The sequence below is a fragment of the Erpetoichthys calabaricus genome, chromosome 17 (assembly GCF_900747795.2).
Source record: "Erpetoichthys calabaricus chromosome 17, fErpCal1.3, whole genome shotgun sequence".
Classification (NCBI taxonomy): domain Eukaryota; kingdom Metazoa; phylum Chordata; class Cladistia; order Polypteriformes; family Polypteridae; genus Erpetoichthys; species Erpetoichthys calabaricus.
The window spans coordinates 86,129,545-86,156,234 of NC_041410.2; the positions used below are offsets into that span (position 1 = coordinate 86,129,545).

At 43.9% G+C, this 26,690-nt stretch overlaps 1 protein-coding gene across 4 annotated transcripts in view; it reads right to left on the reverse strand.

Annotated features, from left to right (window-relative positions):
* Nucleotides 1–26,690, reverse strand: part of atp8b4 (ATPase phospholipid transporting 8B4) — a 258,238-nt gene that overhangs the window by 173,049 nt on the left and 58,499 nt on the right. Inside the window, exon 1 of one of the 4 annotated variants that reach the window (XM_051920876.1) lies at nt 11,025–11,130. The exons of the other annotated variants lie outside the window; for them this stretch is intronic. The gene's annotated coding sequence lies outside the window, so the exon portion shown is untranslated. Of the gene's footprint in view, nt 1–11,024; nt 11,131–26,690 lie in introns of those variants that run through there. 4 annotated transcript variants of the gene reach the window in all.

The following is a 26,690-nucleotide window of genomic DNA, read 5'->3' on the forward strand; positions in this document are numbered from 1 at the left end:
TTAAAATTATTGTGCTTCAGCTCTGCGAGTCATCAGATGAAAATGGGTCACAAACCATCTTCTCTTCTGCATGTGTGTCATGTCTCCTCACAGACACTGAGCCTACAGGAGCGGCTCATCCCCCTTTTCTTTTTTTTTTTATGAAACGATGCAGACACCACCGACATTACACACAACGAGACTTATCATGCACTCCAGATGTCTGCCATCTAATTATAATGAACCACTTACCTGCGACAGAGACCCTGCTACTTTATCGTTGATGACAGCGTAATGAGAAGATTCACAGAGTTTAACTGCATGAGAGTCATGGTGCAGAAGACAAAAGTCCAAACCATGGAGATTAGGAATTTAAAATGCATCTGACATCTGAACATACCATCCTGCAGGGTTCCTGGCTCCAGAATTCCTCATCTGGCTTTCCGTACCTCAGGCTCATTATCAGGAATGTCAACATGAACTCCGTGCTGCAGTTCACTTAACTGTTTTCTATAGCAAGCTATTCAAATAGTCCAGGAAATGCAAGAAAAGCCAAAACCAATGGGTGTTCAGTGTGACATATGGTTATTGAAAAATAAAAAAAAGAATTAAAATTATTAGGTCTAACAATATGAGCTTGGATGTAACTCTTCTTATGCCCCCCCATGATGCTCACTGCCAAAACGTATTCTAACATATGCTGTGACTTCATTAACCTTCTTCTTGAGCTCTCCTGAGGCTCCTGCTTTTCATTCGCAAATTTCTAAACGCCACTCTGTCAGCCTCAGGTGAGATCTTTCAAACTGGTTTTGGTTTCTTGTCAAATGCCGTCCTTTAAGTGGTTATGGGAGAAAAACAGAGAATCCATCCATGCACTTCCCAACCCCACTTCTCCCACTATCAAGTTACAAGGAGTCTAAGTCTACGTATCTTGGGGGTACTTATGATATGAGTTCAGGTGAAATAGCTAAAAGGAGTGAGGACACTAAAAGACCCCTAAAGCAAGCCTGAGTAGAATAGGCTGCACTCGAGGCAGCTTCCAAAGTCCAAAAATATACCTTTACTCTTCTTCTTTACTCTTCTACTCTGATCCCATTAGGGGTTGCCACAGCGGATCATCATTTTCCATCTCTTCCTGTCCTCATCATCTTGCTCTGTCACTCCCATCACCTGCATGTCCTCTCTCACCACATCCATAAACCTTCTCTTAGGTCTTCCTCTGTTCCTCTTTCCTGGCAGCTCTATCCTTAGCACCCTTCTCCCAGTCTACCCAGCATCTCTCCTCTGCACAGGTCCAAACCAACGCAAGCTCGCCTCTCTGATTTCATCTTCAAACTGTCCAACCTGAGCTGACCCTCTAATTTATTTATTTCTAACCAAAACTATACCTTTAAATATCCCAAAATGCATAAAATTTCCCACAAGAGAGAGGAACTGTAAAAACCCCAGGTAGCTTGACCCCCAAATTCAAAGGGCAGGCTTCAGTCTGCCGAGGCACAAAAAGAGGATTTGGTTTCCAAAGTTCAAAACATATCTTTACATGTCCCAAAATACACAAAATGTCCCACAAGGGAGAGGAAATGTAAAAACTCCAGGTTGCGTAACCCCCAGTCTCCACAGTCGGGCTTCAATCTGTACAGCCATAAAAAGGCAATTTGGCATCCAAATTTCAAAATATACATTTAAATATCCCAAAATGCACAAAACTCCTGACAAGGGAGAGGAATTGTAAAAACCCCTGGCACCTTGACCCCCAAATTTTACAGGCCGGTATCAGTCTGCATAGACACAAAAAGAGGATTTGGTTTCCAAAGTTCAAAATATATCTTTAAATGTCCCAAAATACACAAAATGTCCCACAAGGGAGAGGAACTGTAAAAACATCAGGCAGCTTGAGCTAAAAACTCCATAGGACCAAAAAAGGTGATTTGGCTTCCAAAGTTCAAAATATATATTTGAAGGAATACTCCATCCAAGAATGATATATCTATATATTTTTATATGTTATTTACCCATGTCATCTGTAGTGGTATCCCAAAAAATTAATCTCACTTTTTTGGGGAGAAATTATATAAACACTCTGACTGAACGGGACCCAACTGTGACCAGTGCTGGACAACAGTAAATGATGTATTGGCACGGTGGCAGTGCTAATGCCTTGAATGTACTGTAAGTAGATCATGGGTTCACGTCCTGGGTCATCCCTGCGTGGAGAGTGCTTTGAGTAGCGAGAAAATTGCCATGTAAATGTAAATAATAATAATAATTATTATTATTACTATTAATGTGGGAAAACATCCATGGAAAAAAGAAATAAAATTCTCATCTAACTCACGTCTCATATTTCACATGTTCATTCTCCATTTGTGTGCTCAGAATATATTTGCTGAAAATATTAATATTTCAGGAAAACTCAGCCCACAATATAAACAGGAAAGACGTTTTCACACAATACTGTGCTTCTGAATTGAAGACAGGATTCATGGCCAATGAAAGATGAGGGGAGGTGGAGCTTCATATTCCCTTAATACAGTGCTTTGGAATTGCCTTTCCTATTTACAGTAATCCCTCCTCCATAGCAGGGGTTGCATTCCAGAGCCACCCGCAAAATAAGAAAATCCGCGAAGTAGAAACCATATGTTTATATGGTTATTTTTATATTGTCATGCTTGGGTCACAGATTTGCGCAGAAACACAGGAGGTTGTAGAGAGACAGGAACATTATTCAAACACTGCAAACAAACATTTGTCTCTTTTTCAAAAGTTTAAACTGTGCTCCATGACAAGACAGAGATGACAGTTCCGTCTCACAATTAAAAGAATGCAAACATATCTTCGTCTTCAAAGGAGTGCGCGTCAGGAGCAGATAATGTCAGAGAGATAGAGAAAAGCAAACAAATCAATAGGGCTGTTTGGCTTTTAAGTATGCGAAGCACCGCGGCACAAAGCTGTTGAAGGCGGCAGCTCACACCCCCTCTGTCAGGAGCAGAGAAAGAGAGAGAGATAGAGAGAGACAGAGAAAAACAAACAATCGAAAATCAATACATGCCCTTCCTGCTTTTAAGTATGCGTATCGTCTAGGTGTGCGAACAGCCCCCCTGCTCAATCCCCCTACGTCAGGATCAGAGAAAGTCAGCGCAAGAGAGAGAGAGAGAAAAGTAAGTTGGGTAACTTCTCAGCCATCTGCCAATAGCGTCCCTTGTATGAAATCAACTGGGCAAACCAACTGAGGAAGCATGTACCAGAAATTAAAAGACCTATTGTCCGCAGAAATCCGAGAACCAGCAAAAAATCCGCGATATATATTTAAATATGCTTACATATAAAATCCGCGATAGAGTGAAGTCGCGAAAGGCGAAGCGCGATACAGCGAGGGATTACTGTATATTGTATGCAGAGTTTTCCACAAATATAAATATAATTTTAGCACAAAGTGCATAAATTTTGCACATTCTGAGCATACAAATGGATAAAGGAAATGAGGATTATACAATCAGAGTTACTGTATGTGAGAAATGTCTTTTTTTCCACGGTAGTTTTTCGCAACGTTTGCCATCAGCTAGAGTTGGTCACCGTTGGGTCTCGTTCAATTAGAATCTTTGTTATGTAATCTTCCCATGAAATTTTGTTTTCCTGCTAATAGCGGGGAGCTTCTCAGCAGCAGGGACATGGAGAATGGTCAGAAATAGGGGAAGGCTGAATGTGGCCAAACACAGAGGGGTCCTTGAAGAAAAACTGCTCCAGAGTGGATGGGACCTCAGACTGGGGCAAGGGTTCACTGTTCAGTACCACAATGACCCAAAGCACACAGCCCCGACAACACTAGAGTAGCTTTGGGACAAGTCTCTGAATGGTCCAGCCAAAGCCCAGACATACACCCCACAGGACGTGAAGATGGCCGCTTACAGAATCTTACCATCCAGTTTAAAGGAGTTTCAGGGGACCTGCCAGGAAGAAGGGCATAAACTACAAAAATCAAGGATCACTAGGCTTGTAGACATTTACTCAAGAAGATCTGGAGCTGGAATTGCTGCCAAAGGGGCTCCTACAAAGTATTGAATTAAGGGTCTGAATACTTACATGGAGGAGAGATTTTGGTTTTTGATTTTTCAATGAATTTGCAAACCTTTTTGAAGACAGGTGTTCACTTTATCATTATGGGTTATTGAGTGTAGATTGTTGGGAAAATTTATCCCTTAAAATTAAATCTGCAACACAATAAAGTGAGCCAGAAGTAGAGTCTGAATACTTTCTGAATCCGTTGCATGTTGTATATCCAGCTCACAAAGAATGGAGGATGTCTGCCGTTTTTAAAGTTCTTGGTTCATTACTTATTCTAAACTGCTGTCACGCGTGTGTGCATCAAGGACATCTGAAGGACTGTAGTGACAGTAATCCCACCGCCACACCAGGGGTTGGCGCTCTGTCTTATCGCCTTTCTCTCTTCATCCCTCAGTGGACCGGATGATTGACAGCTAGAACCTCTGATGTCACTACAGGTGTCCGTCCACCTGGACCCGCCTCTTCCTGCCAGGAGGACTGAAAACCAGAAGCTCCACCCTCTTTGCCAGTTCTGTCCTGAACTCATATTTGAAAAGACCTCTCTGCAATTGCGATCCAATTATACGGGGTTACCGGCCTGGCACCCCAACTCCTTATCATTGACACTGGACATGCATGACAAATGCCCCATCCAGGGCTGGCTCCTGCCTTGTGCCCAATGCTGCCAGGACAGGCCCCTGCAACCCTGAATAGGATGAAGCTGCTTGGAGGACCTTTTATTAGAAACGTTTTGTTTGCTGTCAGTTTTTATTTATTTTTTTAATACAGTGGTGCAAGGAAGAAGTACAGAACTCAAATAAAAGCAAGTCAAAGTCAGTGGGAATATTAAACGGTACAAATGGATTCCACTCCAGGGGTGTGCGTGCGAGCGTCTGGCTTTCCCCTCACCTCTCGCAGGCTGATTGTAACTCATCTTCTGGAGATTTATTACACATGCTCCTAGTTTTATATGCAGGCCCAGTGCAGGGGTAGTAAAAAACAGAATCGATTTATCGCCCAAGGAAAGTTCATTATTCCAGGCGGCTGGTAATTTACTGGAAGGCTTGTGTGCCTTACAGTTCAATTTCTTTTTCTATTATCACATTCATTGTGATGCTATTTGAGAGATTTTTTTTTTCAGCTTTTCTTTCCCCCCCATTCTCAAGACAATGAATTAGTATTTTATATAGCACACCATGACCTAAATAAGTAATACAAGTACCTAAAGCAGTAGAACATTCAGTTGCAAAATTATTAGTTTGCAAATCAAACAGAGGAGCTCCAGCAGCAGAGGACAGCAGATGGTCAGTGGGCAGCAAGGGAGATTACAACTGGCCATGCCAAATACAAAATGCCAGACCTTATGTCCTGCCGGGGTGTAGAAGAGTTTCGTCAGGCAGACACCCAAATGGATCTAAACCTGAGCTCTGAAGAGACTGGTGGTGTTTATGTGTCGATACACTCTCCATTTTTGTACCCACTAGGATAACAGTCCAAGTGTTATTTTGGGGCAGAGCTCATCAACTGTGTTTCATTGTTTAGCAGCATGCTGGCACCCATTGCATCACGGGGACACTCCAATTCCCCAAATCGTTGATCGTGTGTCCTTTCCTTGTAGGGCTTGATGCTTCACAGGACACCCCAACCTCTGGATTATCACTCAAGCTTCACAGGGGAACACATTTACAAGATTACTGCAATCATTCACTGGCCATTTTATTAGGTACACCTTGCTAATACTAGGTTGGACCCCCTTTTTGCCTTCTGTAATTCTTCATGGTGTAAATTCAACAAGGTGCTGGAAACACTCCTCAGGGATTTTGGTCCATATTGACATGATAGCATGTCGGCTGCATATCCATGATGTGAATCTCCTGTTCCACCACAACCCAAAGGTGCTCTAATGGATTGAGATCTGCTGACTGTGGAGGCCATTCGAGTCCAGCGAACTCCTTGTCATGTTCAAGAAACCAGTCAGAGATGATCTGAGCTTTGTGACATGGCGTGTTATCCTGCTGGAAGATGGCAGAAGATGGCAGTCATAAAGGGATGAACGTGGTCAGTAACAATACTCAAGTAGGTTGTGGCATTTAAAAGATGCTCAGTTGATACTAAGGGGCCCAAAGTGTGCCAAGAAATTATCCCCCATACCATTACACCACCAGCACCAGCCTGAACTGTTGAATCAAGGCAGGATGGATCCATGTTTTCATGTTGATGATGTCAAATTCTGACTCTACCATCCAAATGTCGCAGTGGAAATTGAGACTCGTCACACCAGGCAACGTTTTTACAATCTTCTGCAGTCCAGTTTTGGTGAGCCCATGTTGATTGTTGCGTCAGTTGCCTGTTTTTAGCTGACAGGAGTGTCACCCGGTGTGGTCTCCTGCTGCTATAGCCCACCTGCTTCAAGGTTTGACATGTTGTGTGTTCAGAGATGTTCTTCTGCACACCTCAGTTGTACCGAGTGCTTATTTGAGTTACTGCTGCCTTTCTATCACCTCAGACCAGTCTGGCCATTCTCCTCTGACCTCTGGCATCAATAAGGCATTTTCACCCAGAGGACTGCCGCTCACTGGATATTTTCAACTTTTTGGACCGTTCTTTGTAAACCCTGGAGATGGTTGTGTATGCAGATCGGACTATGGAATGTTTTCAAAGACATACATGTATGGAATTTAACCTTAAAGAGGGATTTTAAAAGGGTTCCTCTTAGAAGCATCTCAAATATAATATATACTGGAGAATATAACTTGACAAATCCGCTCGAACGGGACACACGGACCTCAAAAGCGGGGCCCCCTTTGCCGCAGGTCCTGGGGTGGTCGACCCACTTGCCACCCCCAAAAGTGCCGGTCTTGACCCTGGAGATGGTTGTGCGTGAAAATCCCAGTAGAAGCCTTTCTTCCCCATTCTGATGCTCAGTTTGGACTTCAGCAGGTCGACTTGGCAAGGTCTACATTGAGTTGCTGCTGTATGATTGGCTGATTAGATATTTGTGTTAAGAAGCAGCTGAGCAGGTGTACCTAATATAGTGGCTGGTGAGTGTGTATAAGGAAATATTGCTCAATTTATATTTACATTTTATGCGCTGAGTTCAAAGCTTATTTTTTTGAGTTCAATTTTTCGCCCACAGTACTGGATATTGCTCAAAAATAAGAAATGTGACTTTTCCATCATGATGGACGGACCAGCAGCTCAACACTGCCGACACATCCAGGACACTAGATGGTGATTTCCCAGCAGCATAGCAGTGCCCCGGATTCCATGGATATGGAGTTCGGCTTCACAGCCCTGCTGGGTACTGTGGGTGCTGCCAGGAGATGCTGCATGGAGACACGGGGATTTCTGTTTCCTGTATACTATAAATACTCACAAGTCACGAGGAAGGAAGCCCCAAAGTACTTCCGGGCTGAACAAAAGCTAATTCTCCAACTGACCCGGAAGTGCTTCTGTCCTTCTGTCTTGCTAGCACTAGAACTATATAGAGAACTGTTGGAGACCCAGCAAGCGAGCCAGAGTTGGGAGGGAGTGAGACAGAGCATGCTGGGAAGAGAAAAGGAGAATTATTGTGTTTATTCACTGTGTGTTTGGTAGATGTGGTGCTTTGAAGGCACTATAGTGAAGAAAAGGATTAAAAATCTTAGTGCTTTTTAAACCTGTGTTAAATTTCTGTCTGTTGGGTTTCACGGGGCAATAGCGCCCCCAAGTGTCCACATCATCTTTAATGTGATATTACATACTTTAGGAGGGGGTGCAAACACAAATCAGACATTTTCTGGAGAGTGGTGATGTATTGCTTGTTGATTAGCATGTGGAAATTGAATTTCCTTGGACTCTGAATAAACCCACAAACCGATGATCAGACACCAGAAAGGCTCACCAGCTTGGAGTTGAATTGTGACGTGACTGTGCCAAGGAATCAGGGGTAGCCTGACGATTATTGATTCAGAACAGATTCACATGAAGACTCAAGGGGGGTCACAGGAGGCTGGGGGACAGACCCAGCCGGGACGCCTGGAAGGACCGGGAGGTGGCCTATACATCCCCCGGGCCATGAGAGGGCAACCGCCCTAGATCTTGAGGAGACCACGGGAAAGGAGCAGAGGCTCAAGCCCACTGGGGCCCGTGACCACCGCCAGGGGGCACCCCAAGCCTCATGGAGCCCGGGAAACGGGCACTTGCGCCACACCTGGGAAGGTGGAAGAAGATCCTTCCAGGGACACCCGGAGTGCTTCCGGGTGCAAGGGCAGCACTTCCGCCACACCAGGAAGTGCTGCCAGAAGAGTGTGATCAGGCACCTGGAGCACTCCGGGTGAGAATAAAAGGGGCCGCCTCACTACAATCAGGGAGCTAGAGTTGGGATTGGGAGCAGGATGAGGCTCCCGTGGAGAGAGGAAAGGCGGCCCACAGACAGGGAGAGAAAGGCCCGTGTACAGGGTGATTAGTGCTGGGAGCACAGTGTGCTGTGTGGGACTGTGTTTGATGAATAAAACGTGTGCTATTTATAAAAAAGTGGTGTTTGTCTGGTGGTGTTCGGACCCGGGTCTCACAGGGGAAAAAAAATGACACCCTGTGGTTTAGACTAAAAAGGAAGAGGAGGCTGCCCATTGATGTGTAGCCCAAGATAAAGTGGCCACCCCTCATTACGTGAGGGGTCCGGTCTCTTTTCACGACGCAGGATTATTCTGCTTGTTAGCATTTACAGTTTGTGTCGACGTATGCCACAATGGTGATCCGGTTACCCAAGCAACTCGAAACACAAGCTGTTAATCAAAGTCGACCGCCACTGACACAAGAGAAGGGATTCTATACATTTAGCTTAATTAAAACCTGGGGGACTCGAGGCTCAAACGACCCAACTGGGGACAGCCACATCAATGGCTGCTGTCATCGGCCGGTAATTATGCACAGGCAACCAAGGGAAATGGCAGTGAAGCCTCCAAATGAAACCCTGCGGAATTTCGCTACGGTCACATGCCAAAGGAAGAGATTTAATATGTAGAAAGAGGTCTGGCTTTTATATAGTCGGTAAATACTCATTAATCAGACATACTGTTCTGTGCAGCCATCTTTTACCTGTGTTAAACAAATGGGATTTTGGAAAAGTGCTCAGACACAGAGCGCTGTAAGGCACTGCGTAATACTGAAGGCACAAGCCATAAGGTCATGTAGCCATTCTTAAATGTCCCAAACATGACTTTTCTACTGCAGGGTCACAGTGAACATTGGGTACAAGGTGGGAACCAACCCTGAGCAGGATGCCATTTTATCAGTCAAGCACACACCACTAACCTGCTCACATCGGGTCAATGTGCACATCTATGGGATGCGGCAAGAAGCCAATAGAGGACCAATACCTTCCCCTGGACACGAGAGCGCAACCGCCCTGGTTTGCTGGTGGGCCACACGTTCAGAGTTGGGAAGTTTCACCCAGTTGGGGCACGTGGCCACCACCAGGGTTCGCCCAGATGTTCCCAGAGTCATGGACGACAGCACTTCCACCACAACAGGGAGTGCTGCTAGGCCAGGAGGCAAATACACCCGGTGTGCTTCCGGGTGCTCAAGAAGATCGTCAAGAACCACTTGGAGCACATCCGGGTACTGCATAAAAGGGGCCGCCTCACTCCAGTCGAGAAGCCGGAGCTGGGAGGAAGTGAGACGAAGCTTACGAGAGAGGAGTGGAGGCAGCAAGAAAAGAATATGAGAAAAAGAATGACTGTGAGTGATTGGTGCACTGTAATTGTCAGAGAAAATAAACGTGTGTATGTTGGACATAAGCTGTCTTGGTGTCTGTCCCCGTCATGGCTGGTTCTCACAACAGCTAACTTCTACTATTATTGCTACAAATGCTTGTGATGCATCATCAGTTGAAATGAATAAATGCGAGGCATTTTATTAATACCTGCATTACAAAATATGTGCTCTGCCAATATTAACACTGAGGTGTACAGTACATGGATTACTCTGATTCAAATGCAAGTTGTAATGACAATCAATAAAATATATTAGAAATAATGTCAAATTAATTCATGTTTTTCTGTATCCAAATGGCAAGGATTGATACGATAGATAGATAGATAGATAGATAGATAGATAGATAGATAGATAGATAGATAGATAGATAGATAGATAGATAGATAGATAGATAGATAGATAGATAGATAGATAGATAGTGTGGCAGGAGGCTGGGGGCCAGACCCAGCCGGGACACTTGGAAGGACCGGGAGGTGGTCTATACATCCCCTGGGCCACGAGGGGGCAACTACCCTGGATAATGAGGGGACCATGGGGATGGAGCGAGGAGGCTCAAACCCATTGGAGCCCATGACCACCGCCAGGGGGCGCCCCAAGCATCGTGGAGCCCAGGAGATCTGCACTTACACCACACCTGGGAAGGTGGAGGAAGAACATTCCAGGAACGCCCGGAGTGCTTCTGGGTGCTCATGCGGCACTTCAGCCACACCAGGAAGTGCCGCTGGAAGGACATCAATGAGCACCTGGAGCACATCTGGGTGACTATAAAAGGGGCTGCCTTCCTACAGTCAGGGAGCGAGAGTCGAGTGTTGGAGTAGGATGAAGCTCCAGCAAACAGAAGAAAGGTGGCCCACGGAGGTTTAAAGGCCCGTGTAAGGATGACGGGTGCAGGAACACTGTGTGTGTGTGTGGCAATTTTGTAAATAAAATGTGTGTTTTTGTAGAATTGCTGTGTTTATCTGATGGTGTTCGGGTAAGCTCACACAATAGATAGATAGATAGATAGATAGATAGATAGATAGATAGATAGATAGATAGATAGATAGATAGATAGATAGATAGATAGATAGATAGATAGATAGATAGATAGATAGATAGATAGATAGATAGATAGATAGATAGATAGACAGTCAAAGTCACTATATGATACAGATATATAAACAGATGTCCCGTACATTGCATTAGCCACGTCTGTCACTCACTCCATTAAAGCTCAGCTGTCATATGCTCCGTATGACCGCACTTACAGTTCTCCAGCCCCCCTTCATTTCCAGGCTGTAACTGAGGAGAGCTGACATGTTCCTCCTGGCTTGGACTGATGGCCATTGCTGAACCTACAGTACCTACTCACATTGCTGTAAGTGCTCTCTTTCGCTCTCATTTTGTACAGGCCTAATTAAACATTGACCTTCTGTACCTTGGCTCTGTTCCTGAGCGCTCACAACATTGGAAGGCAGCCTGTACAGGCCAGGCACTTTCAAACAGAATTCATAAGAAAAGGTTTAAAAATAATCTATCTTAAAAGGGGAATTTTTTGCAGCATTACATTTTTAGCGTAGTAGATGCTGTTATCCAAACTGACTGAAAAATCCTAAATGAATAATACAACTGGTTTTATTACAACTGCAAGTGGAGCCTCAGCAAGTTGATGAGTTAACGGTGGGCACTGAAATGCCAGTCTCAGCTCTCATATCTTATTGCTGTAGCCAGTAGGAGCCACACGGTCAGACGTTCTGTAAACCCGTGAGTTGCATGCTTATGTTACGCTTGACTGTACATATCCTGAATTCTACTGCTATATATAATTCATGTCCTGCCCTGCACACAAAGAGCAAACAACAAGCACCTTTGCCAGCAAATCCAAAGAAAAATCTTTTAGCTCTCGATCACGACGCAGGGCCATCGTACCAGCATCATAGGCCTCTGGGCAAAGTAGTGCACTGGGGTCCCTGTTTTCATAGCGAAACAGAAACATACATAGGCATCAGATACCACCTGCTCCTGGGACCCCCAGCCAGTGGCCATTGTGCTCATATGATAAGATGGCCCTGACTGCCCATTTCACTTCCTAGAATTATACAAATGCTGTTATAATTTGGATTCATTTAAAACTATTTTCTCTTTCCTTTGAGCTCTGTTAGTTACATTTTGTATCATAATTTAGGTTTGTAGAACTCAATTTTGGGATTTATTTTCTCACAAGTATATATATATTTTTCACAGCCTATCTTTGTTGTTTCAGCTCTCGCTACTTTGGGCATCACTCGCTATCCCATTATTATTCCAGACCCTCAGTTGTGCGTCATGCTGACATATTGCTGTCACAGGACAAAAGACCAGCACTATGCATTCCCCCGGTCATCGGAGTTTGCAGATAAATTTAAAGACTTGGCTGCGTGACTGTGGTTGTTATTCATTGTTAGGGCTTTGGAGTCCTTTATGGCCTCAGCTGTTGGTTTACCGTTTAGGATCGGCATAAGATAGGACAGATACTTGGTTACACCCTTTTGGATTTTTTTTTTTTATGTTTCTTCTTCCAGTCACTTTCATTATTCTAAAACTTTGTCCTTACCTCTACCTAGAGTACTGAAGTGTGAGATAGAAATGGCCAATTTCGATTCTCCCACCCAGACCTGTTTTGACTTTAAATGTAATTACCGCACCATGTGCCTTATTTGACCCATTTTTGAACTCCAAGGATCTCTGTCAGTCCAAATCCTTTTGTATTTCCCATTATTTTCCTACACATTTTTACTTGTTCTGTACCGTATTTGTGACAAACCCTCATGACGTGTTCTACCATTTCTGGTAACACACATAATTCACGCATACCATTATTATGCTTTCCCATGTGGTGAGAAGTCAAGCATAATGAAGGCAAGATGTAATCAGGAGGGGTCTGAGTTGCCTCAAAAAGCTTGCATATTGTAATCTTTTTAGTTAGCCAATAACAGATGTCATTTTGCTTGACTTCTCACTACATCCCTAATGGCTAACGTGTGGATGCCAGGGGTTACTGTTGCCCCTTAAACCCAAGAGACAGACACGCAGGACACTAGTTAAAAGCACTAAGAAGATTTTTAATTCTTTTCTTCTTTAAATAGTGCTCTCTAAGCACCACAGCCACAATAATACAGGCAATGAACACAATAATAATCACAATTCTCTCTCTCTGTTTTCTCCTTCACACCTCCCAGCAAGCCTTGTCCACCTCCACCCAACTCTGGCTCACTTGCTGGGTTTTCAGCAGTCCTTTATATAGTTCTTGACCAGGAAGTGCTTCTGCTCTTCCATCCACTTGACTTGCCTGCACTTCTGGGTCAAACAGAGAATTAAAGTTCTTTAATCAGCCTGGAAGTACTTCGGGGCTTCCGTCCTTGTGACTTCCTAGTACTTGGAAGGACCAGCACCCCCTGACGGCACCCACAGCACCCAACAGCGAACTCCAAGTCCCAGGATGTCCTGCAGGAATCCGGAGCACCGCTATACTCCAGGGGAGCTGCCATCTAGCATCATGGCGGAGGCAGTGTCCAAAAGTAGCTGCCTTCTCCCATCCTTCCATTCTTGGGGCATCCCAGCCGGGTTGAGCTGCTGGCCGTCCCTTACACATGGTACAACACCCTAGTACCATATGCTTTCCCATGAAAAAGGAACAAAAGAAGTTTGACAAATGAAAGGAGACCATTCGGAACATGAAGCCCATTTGTTTAGCTATTAGCTAAGCTGTCCCAAACATCTCATCCTGATCCTTCTTAAAGGTTGTCAAGGTTTCTGCTTCAGCTCCATGTCTCAAAAGTTTGTTCCAGAGTCCCACAACTCTTTGTGTAAAGAAGTCCTTCTTGGCTTAAGTTTTAAATGCACGTTCCCTTAATTGTTGCTGCATCTCCTTTATCAATGCCTTTGAACAATTTTAATCACCCAGATAAGGTCCACACGTTGTCTCCCTTGCTCGAGATCAAACAGGTTTAATTCTCTGAGTATGTCACAGTAGGACATGTCCTTAAATCAGATGTACTAATGTTGATTTCAATCCAGTATTTCCAAATCTCAGCCTTGTCATCCACATCCTTCCTTTCTATTACTATACATCAGACGTTTCTCTTGCAATGACCCAAATTAATCCAGGATACCACCTACTTCTCATGCTTTCATTGCATATGGTCTGCCATTTCTTAATCCCTACCACTCACTGCAGCAGAACTGCAATTCCCATGAGCCTTTATAGGGCGTGGAGAAGTCCTTCAATGAAGATTGACAAGTGACCCCGCCCTCTTGGGGAACCGCCCATAAAACACAACAGACATGGCAGAGGAATCCTCCACCACACATAGAAACCAAGCAATGAGAGCTGTGTCCACATGCACCATTTCTAGTGGGTGTTGGGGCTGTGCTTGTTGGGTGCAGTTTGGAAAGGGAGGCGAAAGGGTCCAGTTTGGTGACCTTAGAATTCTATCTCTGCTTTTTTACAGATGACATGGTCCTGTTGGCTTCATTGAGCTGTGAACTTCAGCACGCATTGAGATGGTTTGCGACTGAGTGTGAAGTGGCAGGGAGGACGATCAGCACCTCCATATCTGAGGCCATGGTCCTCAATAGAAAAAAGGTGGGATGTCCTTCCTGAGTAGGAGGTGATTTACTGCTTCAAGTGGAGGAGTTTAAGTACTTTGGGGTCTTGTTCATGAGTGAGGGGAAAAGGGACGGCAAGACCAATGAATGGATTGGGGCAGTGAGTGCTGTTATGTGGTCACTATACCAATCTGTAGTAGTGAAGAAGGAGCTGAGGTCTTGATTTACCAGTCAATCTATGTTCCTACCCTCACCTATGGTCATGAGCTTTGGGTAATGACCAAAAGAATGAGATTGTGGGTACTGGCCAATGAAATGAGCTTTCCCCACTGGCTGGATCTCCCTTAGAGAGATGGTGAGAAGAAGCACAGACACCTGGGAGATGTCTGGAGCAGAGCCGCTGACCCTCAGCATCGAGAGGAGCCAATTGAGGTGGTTCATGCATCTGATACAGACGCCACCTTGTGGAGGTTTTATGGGCACAACCAGCTGGGAGGAGACCCTGGGGAAGACCCAGGACTCACTGGGAGGATTACATCTCCGAGATGGCAAGTGTGGTTTGGGAAAAAGATGTATGGACTTCACTGCTAAGACTGTTCCCCCCCGGAATCTGGCTTGAGATGACGGAAAATGAATGATTAAAAATACATAATTATAGAAATAATAACATTAACATGAATTAATAACCAAAGGACCAAAAATTAGGGCGGCACGGTGGCGCAGTGGGTAGCGCTGCTGCCTCGCAGTTGGGAGATCTGGGGACCTGGGTTCGCTTCCCGGGTCCTCCCTGCGTGGAGTTTGCATGTTCTCCCGGTGTCTGCGTGGATTTCCTCCGGGCGCTCCGGTTTCCTCCCACAGTCCAAAGACATGCAGGTTAGGTGGATTGGCGATTCTAAATTGTCCCTAGTATGTGCTTGGTGTGTGTGTGTGTGTCCTGCGGTGGGTTGGCACCCTGCCCGGGATTGGTTCCTCGCCTTGTGCCCTGTGTTGGCTGGGATTGGCTCCAGCAGACCCCCGTGACCCTGTGTTCGGATTCAGCGGGTTGGATAATGGATGGATGGACGGAGGACCAAAAATTAGTGAAAAGGACATAAGGAAAGGAATTTAAACATAAGCCAGGGTGGTGGCCCTGACTTAAACCTAATTTGTCAGAAAGCCATTCCTTTCATTTAAACATTCAGTTCATTCCTTAAATGACAATTAACAAGCAGTTATGAAAATATTAAGTATTAATCTCCATTCCAAATACAAATTACTTTTAATAAGCACACCATTCCGCTAAGCATACAAATAAACAAGCACAGGGGATGAAATATTTGGTTCGGCCCATTGAAATAATCATCATTTGATTTCACCCATTCCACAATATTTTAATTTATTTAAAACATGTGAGAGCTAGTTTCTTATTTTTTTGTTTTAATACCAAAGTGAATCATTTCACTATATTGTGGGAGGAGGTTGGGGGGTTCATATTTGAATCAGATAAAAAAGAATTCTTGCTAATTGGAGGAGATGAATTAAAACAAAGCAACCTGAAGCAGCAATTACAGCTGCCATTTACTGCAATGACTCAGTGGTAATTACAAGTAATACCATTGGATGTTCAATTGCAGATTCTGACATTAGCAATTACAAATTGTTTTCTAATATTTACTCATGTGGTCTCGTAAAGAAAGGAAATATGCTTTGCCAAATCGAAGACCAGATGCAGACAAAATTCATTGGAAATGCCGCAGTCATTAATAGGGCTTTCAGTCCAGCCATTCATATTTTAAGAGCTGGCGGCTTACAGCAACTGTCATCAGGCTGTAGTCTCCCATGGATGAGAGCTCAAAGTACTGACGGGAAAACACCACAGCTATTAAGTGATGCCAAGAAAAATGATCTGTGGGAGGCGCCCCAGACCCCAACAGATGACCCTCTCAGATCCCCTCCACTTGGACAGAGGCAGTGGTGCAGTAAGAATTATGTTTCTGGACTTCTCTAGCGCCTTCAACACCATCCAACCTCTGCTCCTTAGGGACAAGCTGACAGATGGCAGTAGATTCATACCTAGTGGCATAGATCGTGGACTGTCTTACAGACAGACCTCAGTATGTGCGTCTCGGGAACTGTAGGTCTGACATTGTGGTCAGCAAAACAGGAGCGCCGCAGGGGACTGTACTTTCTCTGGTCCTGTTCAGTCTATATACATCAGACTTCCAATACAACTTGGAGTCCTGCCACGTGCAAAAGTTCGCTGACGACACTGCTATCGTGGGATAGTGGGCAGGAGGAGGAGTATAGGAACCTAATCAAGGACTTTGTTAAATGGTGCGACTCAAACCACCTACAACTGAACACCAGCAACAGTATTCCCTCGCTATATCGCACTTCGACTTTCGCGGCTTCACTCTATCGCGGATTTTATATATAAGCATATTTAAATATATATCGTGGTTTTTTGCTGGTTCGCGGACTTCTGCGGACAATGGGTCTTTTAATTTCTGGTACATGCTTCCTGAGTTGGTTTGCCCAGTTGATTTCATACAAGGGACGCTATTGGCAGATGGCTGAGAAGTTACCCAACCAGAGCGCGTATTACATATTAAATAAAACTCCTCAACTATATTGTGAGCACGGGGGCTGTTCGCACCCCTAGAGGATACGGCCGCTCTTCAAAAAACGCTGAAAGATTACCTTCGCATTGCTCTCTTCCTTGCTGGGCTTACATATAGCTGCTTTGTCAAGCGATATGCTTCCTGCACTGTGCTTCACATACTTTAAAGATCAAAGAGCACGTATTGATTTTTGATTGTTTGCTTTTCTCTCTCTCTCTCTCTCGCTCTGACATTCTCTGCTCCTGACGGAGGGGGTGTGAGCAGGGGGGGTTGTTCGCACCCCTAGACGATACGAACGCTCGTCTAAAAATGCTGAAAGATTACCTTCACGTTGCTCCCTTCTGTGCAGCTGCTTTGTCAAGCGACATGCTTCCCGCACGGTGCTTCGCATACTTAAAAGCTCGAAGGGCACATATTAATTTTTGATTGTTTGCTTTTCTCTCTCTCTCTCTCTCTGACATTCTCTGCTCCTGACGGAGGGGGTGTGAGCAGAGGGTTTGTTTGCACACTGGCCTAGAGGATACGGACGCTCCTTTAAAAAATGCTGAAAGACTACCTTTACATTGTACATCCTTGCAGCTGCTTTGTCTGGTGGTGCTTCGCATACTTAAAAGCCAAACAACCCTATTGATTTTTGTTTGCTTTTTTTTCTCTCTCTCTCTGACATTCTCTCCTCCTGACGCGCACTCCTTTGAAGAGGAAGATATGTTTGCATTCTTTTAATTGTGAGACGGAACTGTCATCTCTGTCTTGTCATGGAGCACAGTTTAAACTTTTGAAAAAGAGACAAATGTTTGTTTGCAGTGCTTGAATAACGTTCCTGTCTCTCTACAACCTCCTGTGTTTTTGTGTAAATCTGTGACCCAAGCATGACAATATAAAAATAACGATATAAACATATGGTTTGTACTTTGTGGATTTTCACCTTTCGCAGGGGGTTCTGGAACGCAACCCCCCGCTATCGAGGAGGGATTACTGAAAACCAAAGAGCTGGTGATGGATTTTAGGAGGCCCAGGCCTCTCATGGACCCCATGATCATCAGAGGTGACTGTGTGCAGAGGGTGCAGACCTATAAATACCTGGGAGTGCAGCTGGATGATAAACTGGACTGGACTGCCAATACTGATGTTCTGTGCAATAAGATGCTGCAGATGTTCTATCAGACGGTTGTGGTGAGTGCCCTCTTCTATGTGGTGGTGTGCTGGGGAGACAGCATAAAGAAGAAGGATGCCTCACGCCTGGACAAACTGATGAGGAAGGCAGGCTCTATTGTAGGCATGGAGCTGGACAGTTTGACATCCGTGGCAGAGCGACGGGCGCTGACCAGACTCCTGTCAATCATGGGGAATCCACTGAACAGTATCATCTCCAGACAGAGGAGCAGATTCAGCGACTGAAAAGGACCCAAATTGCAAGTATCCTCGGAGTCTCGATAACCAGGATGTCGTAGTCATAACTCACGCTGATGTCATGTCAGCCAGTTATCGTTAGCGATACATGTTTTTCATATTATATGATATCATCTACTGTTAAATTCTGATCAGTACTATATTGTATTGAGGATGACTTGTGTTCTGTTCTGTGTATTGTATTGACCCCCTTCTTTTTGACACCCACTGCACGCTCGACCTACCTGGAAAGGGGTCTCTTTTTGAACTGCCTTTCCCGAGGTTTCTTCCATTTTTTTTTTTGGGAGTTTTTTCTGGTCTTCTTAGAGGGTCAAGGCTGGGGGGCTGTCAAGAGGCAGGGCCTGTTAAAGCCCATTGCGGCACTTCTTGCGTGATTTTGGGCAATACAAAAATAAATTGTAATGTACTGTATTGTATGTTTTTGTGCATTAATATTCGGACTATGGAATGTTTTCAAACACGTACTTGTAAGGAATTTGACCTTGAAGAGGGATTTTAAAAGGGCTCCTCTTAAAAGCATTTCAAATATATACCATATACAGTATACTCACATATAAGTTGGGTCTTGAAACCCGAAAAATCGATCATAAAATCAGACCCCGACTTATACGCTGTTCAAAAATGCGACACTTAATTTTTTATTTTTACATCTTCTTGCCTCCTCCAATCTCGCACCAGTTTCTCAGACTCATTGAATTTTGTTACAGCAGCGCGGTTACCAATTTCTTTCACTACTTCAACGACTTTTAATTTAAAACCAGCTTCATATTTTCTTCTGATCGAATGCTCCATCGTAGATAAGGGATGCTCTTACGATACAGATGTATGAGGGTGTGAGATACAAACAACAGTAAGCAGTGCAAAGATCACTTCTGAATAGTTCGGGTATTACCGTGTGGTCACATACGCACAGTAGAGACAGAGAGGTTAGGAGCACACACTGATACAGCGCATTGCCGCACCCACATAGACAAAAAACGGCCATGTGCTCCGTGGTTACTCTCTCAGGTGGGTGTTAGCATATCGTAATCTCTTGGACCAATAGCATGAGTTTTCCGCATTCGACTTATACGGCCGACATTATAAAATACCAGAAATTATACAGTAAAATCAAGTCCCGACTTATTTGCAGGAGAACTTATCTGCGAGTATATACGGTATACGCTGGAGAATATAACTTGACAAATCCGCTCAAACGGGACACCCGGACCTCAAAAGCAGGGCCCCCTTCAGCACGGGGCCTCTGGCGGTTGCCCCATTTGCAACCCCCAAATGCCACTCATGACCCTAGAGATGGTTGTGCGTGAAAATCCCAGTAGATCAGCAGTTTGTGAAAAACTCCGACCAGCCCGTCTGGCACCAACAACCAGGCCTCGTTCAAAGTCATTTCAGTAGCCTTTCTGAGGCTCAGTTTGGACTACATGTCTACAGGCCGAAATGCATTGAGTTGCTGCCGTGTGATTGGCTGATGAGATATTTTCGTTAACAAGAAGTTGAAGAGGTGTACCTAATAAAGTGGCCGGCTTCTGCCCACAAGTAAAGTGGGCGTAGTGTCAAAATCCCAAGGCTGCCCGTTCCATCTCCACCTCCGACTTGCTGCTGTAAAGCAGTATAAGGTGAGGCTTATTATAGAAAGCTGCTTGATCAGTGGACTCCCGTTCCACACAAGCTGTTTTTTCATTTTATTTTTCTGATTCTGGAGTTTTGTGTCCTTCTCTCCTTCTGCTGTCAAAGAACCTACTCAGATGTTGAAAAAAAAAAGTGTGAGGATAAAAACGACACTTCTCTGGTGCGTCAGAGCAATCAGATTCTAAAAGCCTTGCGGTCTCTGGCTGTGCTTCCCTTGACAGGTTTGCCTATAGGTACGGGGGACTTTGTGGTTTAATTTTCTTCATGCTGAGCAATGATTGCATTTCTGAGCATAACGTGGTGGAAATAAATATTAGCACAACCTTGATTTAAGGTCTAAAAATGCATCATTACAAAAGTGAGAGACTTTTTTTTTTCCTTCGGATCCTTGTCCTGGATTTCCAACAAACAAGGTGTACCTGTCACATTTCAGTTTTTAAAGTAGGCTCCCACAAGTACAAATATATTGCTATAAAAAGCTCCCAAGACCCCGGTGCTGTGATAGTATCGTACTTCAGATCTCCTTGTACACTTTCAACTTGAGCCAGAGTGCTAATGCTGTGCTTTTAGCAGTTGAGCAGCACAGAGCCAAACCAATACGCTTCTGAGACCCCCCTTGACATGTATCCGGTATGACGGCAAATGAGCTACAGCAGCAAGACGATAGCCGAAATAAAATTGCGAGAAAAGAAGAAAGGCAACCCGAAGCCTTGTGAAGCAGGCAAGCAGTACAATGAAATAAAGAATCATCTTACTGGATGTGGTGCCCCTTGCAAGTGAAGAGCATCCCAACATGTTCTGTGCCGTATATCACTTGCGTCGGATGCCTCCTCACTCACTGGCACAAGAAAATCCCCACATATGATATACAGTAATCCCTCGCTATATCGCGCTTCGCCTTTCGCGGCTTCACTCTATCGCCGATTTTATATGTAAGCATATTTAAATATATATCGCGGATTTTTTGCTGGTTCGCGGATTTCTGCGGACAATGGGTCTTTTAATTTCTGGTACATGCTTCCTCAGTTGGTTTGCCCAGTTGATTTCATACAAGGGATGCTATTGGCAGATGGCTGAGAAGCTAGATTGCTTACTTTTCTCTCTCTCTCTCTTGCGCTGACTTTCTCTGATCCTGACTTAGGGGGTGTGAGCAGGGGGGCTGTTCGCACACCTAGACGATACGGACGCTCGTCTAAAAATGCTGAAAGATTATCTTCACGTTGCTACCTTCTGTGCAGCTGCTTCCTGAAGCGACATGCTGCACGGTGCTTCGCATACTTAAAAGCTCGAAGGGCACGTATTGATTTTTGCTTGTTTGTTTTTCTCTGTCTCTCTCTGTCTCTCTCTCTCTCTCTCTCTGCTCCTGACAGAGGGGGTGTGAGCTGCCGCCTTCAACAGCTTTGTACCAGCGGTGCTTCGCATACTTAAAAGCCAAACAGCCCTATTGATTTGTTTGCTTTCCTCTCTATCTCTGACAGTCTCTGCTCCTGACGCACACTCCTTTGAAGAGGAAGATATGTTTGCATTCTTTTAATTGTGAGACGGAACTGTCATCTCTGTCTTGTCATGGAGCACAGTTTAAACTTTTGAAAAAGAGACAAATGTTTGTTTGCAGTGTTTGAATAATGTTCCTGTCTCTCTACAACCTCCTGTGTTTCTGCGCAAATCTGTGACCCAAGCATGACAATATAAAAATAACCATATAAACATATAGTTTCTACTTTGCGGATTTTCTTATTTCGCGGGTGGCTCTGGAACGCAACCCCCGCGATGGAGGAGGGATTACTGTACTGTTTGAATCGACTTGATGTCTGCTGCGGACCACCAGGGGGCATCACCGCTCCCCAAACCCCGACACAGACAGGCTGAGACACAAGTTGAACACAGCACACAGTTTATTCTTCAGTGGGGAAGTGCTTTCTGTTCCTCACCACTTAACAGCACGGTACAGTACAGTAAAAAAAAAAAACACCAAATAATTAGACCCACAGTCCTTTCTCTTCCTTCTTCGCCTTTTGTATCCAACAGGGGGTGCTAGCTCCCTTGGAATGAGTTCTTTTGTAACAGATGAAGGAAGCCGACAGACGGGTGGAAGATAACGTGAAAATGAAAATGGCAGACTCTACACAATCGGGCCCCCACTCCCAAACTGGGTTCTTACCATTGGCTTCCTTCATATGTTATGCAGTGTAAGCCATCATTAAACAAAGCTAAGTTATTTCTCTTGAGTGATTTTTTACCGCTGTATCACTAAGGAAGGGGTATCACCTTTTTAAATCATATCAATATAGTTTTGGGTTATGTAACACGCCACAATTACAAAAGAACTCATTCCCACACCTCCACGCAAGCTTAGTCCTCCACCTCCCGACTCTGGCTCGTCACTGTGAGGTTGGCGAGTCCTTTTATAGTGGCCAACCCCGAAGTGCTTCTGTTCTTCCGTCCACGTGGTCTGTAAGCACCCCATGCAGAAACCCTATGCCATATGGCTCCTCCATTTTTACAGTGATACCCACGGTACCCAACAGGGCTGAGATAAAGAACTCCAAGTCCCATCGTGTCCTGTGGGCACCACTGCAATCCATGGGAACTGCCATCTAGTGCTCTGGGGGAAGCAGTGCCCTAAAGAGGCTGCTATCCCCCATACTTCCATTTTTTGGGTGTCCCGGCCAGGTTGGGCTTAATGGTTAATCTGGACTTTGAGCTTTTCGGGGTTCCCCCTTATTTTTGTCCTTATTCACTCAATAAAAATTTGATAAGAAAAAGATGGCAGTCAAAATGAAGCAAAAAAATTAAACAACTCATATAAAGGAAACATCCATCCATCCATTTTCCAACCCGCTGAAACCGAACACAGGGGTCTGCTGGAGCCAATCCCAGCCAACACAGGGCACAAGGCAGGAACCAATCCCGGGCAGGGTGCCAACCCACCGCTGGATACACACAAACGCACCCACACACCAAGCACACACTAGGGCCAATTTAGAATCGCCAATCTACCTAATCCGCATGTCTTTGGACTGTGGGAGGAAACCAAAGCGCCCGGAGGAAACCCATGCAGACACGGGGAGAACATGCAAACTCCATGCAGGGAGGACCCGGGAAGCAAACCCAGGTCCCCAGGTCTCCCAACTGCGAGGCAGCAGCGCTACCCACTGCGCCACTGTGCCGCCCATAAAGGAAACAATGTAATGAAAAACTAACAACAGAAATGACATCTTTCACTTCAAAAAACCCCAGAACAAGTGTCTGATCATAAAGATTGGTTGAGAGAAACACATAAAAATATGAACAGAGAAACCAAATCATAACAGCAGAGAAAAATCAAAGAATGATATTAATTTAAACTAAATGACTTTAAATCAAAATGTAACATATAGTTGATGACCTCATGAGATTCTCTGGCATTCATAACCTCAGGAAACTTTAAGCAGGAGCAGAAAAAAAATATTCAGAAAAATGAACAAAGAATAACAATTCATAACAAAAAGGAATCCCATTTCTTGCACCATTGCAGCATATCAGCACTGCACTAAATGAGGTATTGGTGAGAACTGGAGACACAAAAAGGCAAATAAGGGGTGTTAGGTCTCCCAAAGGCTTCACTTAAAGGCATTTCTGGCCAGGCCCAGCTTTCTTGGTCACCCCAATGGGGCTTAGTCCTAGCTCTAGCTGGCCTGCCTCTGGCCTAGCGGCCCCAAAAGGGTTTGAACTCTCACAAAGAAACTTAACAGTCCTAAAAATATACCAAAAAACCCCACAAGTAGAAGGGTTGCCGTAAACCTCAGCTTGTGATCAAAAGCACCTCAAAAAGATCATTATAAAAATAAGAATTTATTAACCAAAAAATAGAAAACTTCCAAGTCAGGCTTCTCAGAGCAAAAGAGACAGAAAGGAGTCGAAATCCAGAAACAGAACCCTTAGATAATAGTGATAATAATAATACATTTTATTTAAGGCATCTTTCAAAGCAATCAAGGACTCCTCACAAAAAATCAAAAGAAAACTTGCCAAAGAATTAATACAATAATGTAAATACTAAAAGAAATAGTAATTAAAAAGAAAAAAATACAATGAAAAATAATATACATTTAAATTAAAATAACACATATATATATATATATATATATATATATACACAGTATATATATATATATACACAGTATATATATATATATATACACAGTATATATATATATATACACAGTATATATATATATATATATATATATATATATACTGTGTGTATTATATATATATACTGTGTGTATAGTGACAGCATGGGATCCTCAAAGCAACTCTCAAAAGATCTGAAAACAAAGATTGTTGAGTCTCCTGGTTTAGGGGAAGGCTACAAAAAGCCATCTCAGAGGTTTAAACTGTCAGTTTCAACTGTAAGGAATGGAATCAGGAAATGGAAGGCCACAGGCACAGTTGCTGTTAAACCCAGCAGGTCTGGCAGGTCAAGAAAAATACAGGAGCAGCATATGTGCAGGATTGTGAGAATGGTTACAGACAACCCACAGATCACCTCCAAAGACCTGCAAGAACATCTTGCTGCAGATGGTGTATCTGTACATCGTTCTACAATTCAGCTCAATTTGTACAAAGAACATCTGTATGGCAGGGTGATGAGAAAGAAGCCCTTTCTGCACTCCCGCCACAAACAGAGTCTCTTGTTGTATGCCAATGCTCATTTAGACAAGCCAGATTCATTTTGGAACAAAGCGCTTTGGACTGATGAGAGAAAAAGGGAGTTATTTGGTCAGAACAAAAAGTGCTTTGCATGGCGGAAGAAGAACACCGCATTCCAAAAAAAACCCCTGCTACCTACTGTCAAATTTGGTGGAGGTGCCATCATGCTGTGGGGCTGCGTGGCTAGTTCAGGGACTGGGGCCCTTGTTAAATGGATGAATTCAACTCAATATCAACAAATTCTTCAGTGTAATGTTCAAGCATCAGTCACAAAGTTGAAGTTATGCAGGGGTTGGATATTCCAACAAGACAATGACCCAAAACACAGTTGAAATCTACAAAGGCATTCATGCAGAGGGAGAAGTACAATGTTCTGGAATGGCCGTCACAGTCCCCTGACTTGAATATCATCGGAAATCTATGTGATGATTTGAAGCAGGCTGTCCATGCTCGGCAGCCATCAAATTGAACTGAACTGGAGAGATTTTGTATGAAGAATGGACAGAAATACCTCCATCCAGAATCCAGACACTCATCAAAGGCTATAGGAGGACAGCGTCTAGAGGCTGTTAGATTAGCAAAAGGAGGCTCAACTAAGTATTGATGTCATATCTCTGTTGGGGTGCCCACATTTATGCACCTGTCTAATTTTGTTATGATGCATATTGCATATTTTCTGTTAATCCAATAAACTTAATGTCACTGCTGAAATACTACTGTTTCCATAAGGCACGTCATATATTAAAAGGAAGTTGGCAGTCTGAAAGCTCAGCCAATGAGAAACAAAAATCCAAAGAATTAAGAGGGGTTCCCAGGCTTTTTCATATGACTGTATATATGATCATAAAAGCACAACACTGTACAATCAAGAGACAAAAGGGGACAAGGGGAGTAGGCAATTTTAAAAAGTTAAGTTTTAAGTCTTGATTTGGAGATGGGAAGTGAATCAATGCTGTGGATATCTTGAGGAAGGCCATTCCAGAAGCGAGGAGCAGCAAAGCTAAAGGATTTAGACCCAATGGTGGATAAACAAGCAGAAGGCGTAGCCAGGAGATTTAAATAATCAGATCTAAGAGTACGAACAAATGTATAAATACAGTTAGGTCCATAAATAATTGGACAGAGACAACTTTTTTCTAATTTTGGTTCTGTACATTACCACAATGAATTTTAAATGAAACATCTCAGATGCAGTTGAAGTGCAGACTTTCAGCTTTAATTCAGTGGGGTGAACAAAACGATTGCATAAAAATGTGAGGCAACTAAAGCATTTTTTTAACACAATCCCTTCATCTCAGGGGCTCAAAAGTAATTGGACACTTGACTCAAAGGCTATTTCATGGGCAGGTGTGGTCAAGTCCGTCGTTATGTCATTATCAATTAAGCAGATAAAAGGCCTGGAGTTGATTTGAGGTGTGGTGCTTGCATGTGGAAGATTTTGCTGTGAACAGACAACATGCGGTCAAAGGAGCTCTCCATGCAGGTGAGAGAAGCCATCCTTAAGCTACGAAAACAGAAAAAACCCATCCGAGAAATTGCTACAATATTACAAATGGCAAAATCTACAGTTTGGTACATCCTGAGAAAGAAAGCAAGCATTGGTGAACTGAACAACGCAAAAAGACCTGGACATCCACGGAAGACAACAGTGGTGGATGATCGCAGAATCATTTCCATGGTGAAGAGAAACCCCTTCACAACAGCCAACCAAGTGAACAACACTCTGCAGGGGGTCGGCGTATCAATATCCAAGTCTACCATAAAGAGAAGACTGCATGAAAGTAAATACAGAGGGTGCACTGCAAGGTGCAAGCCACTCATAAGCCTCAAGAATAAAAAGGCTAGATTGGACTTTGCTAAAGAACATCTAAAAAAGCCAGCACAGTTCTGGAAAAACATTCTTTGGACAGATGAAACCAAGATCAACCTCTACCAGAATGATGGCAAGAAAAAAGTATGGAGAAGGCGTGGAACAGCTCATTATCCAAAGCATACCACATCATCTGTAAAACA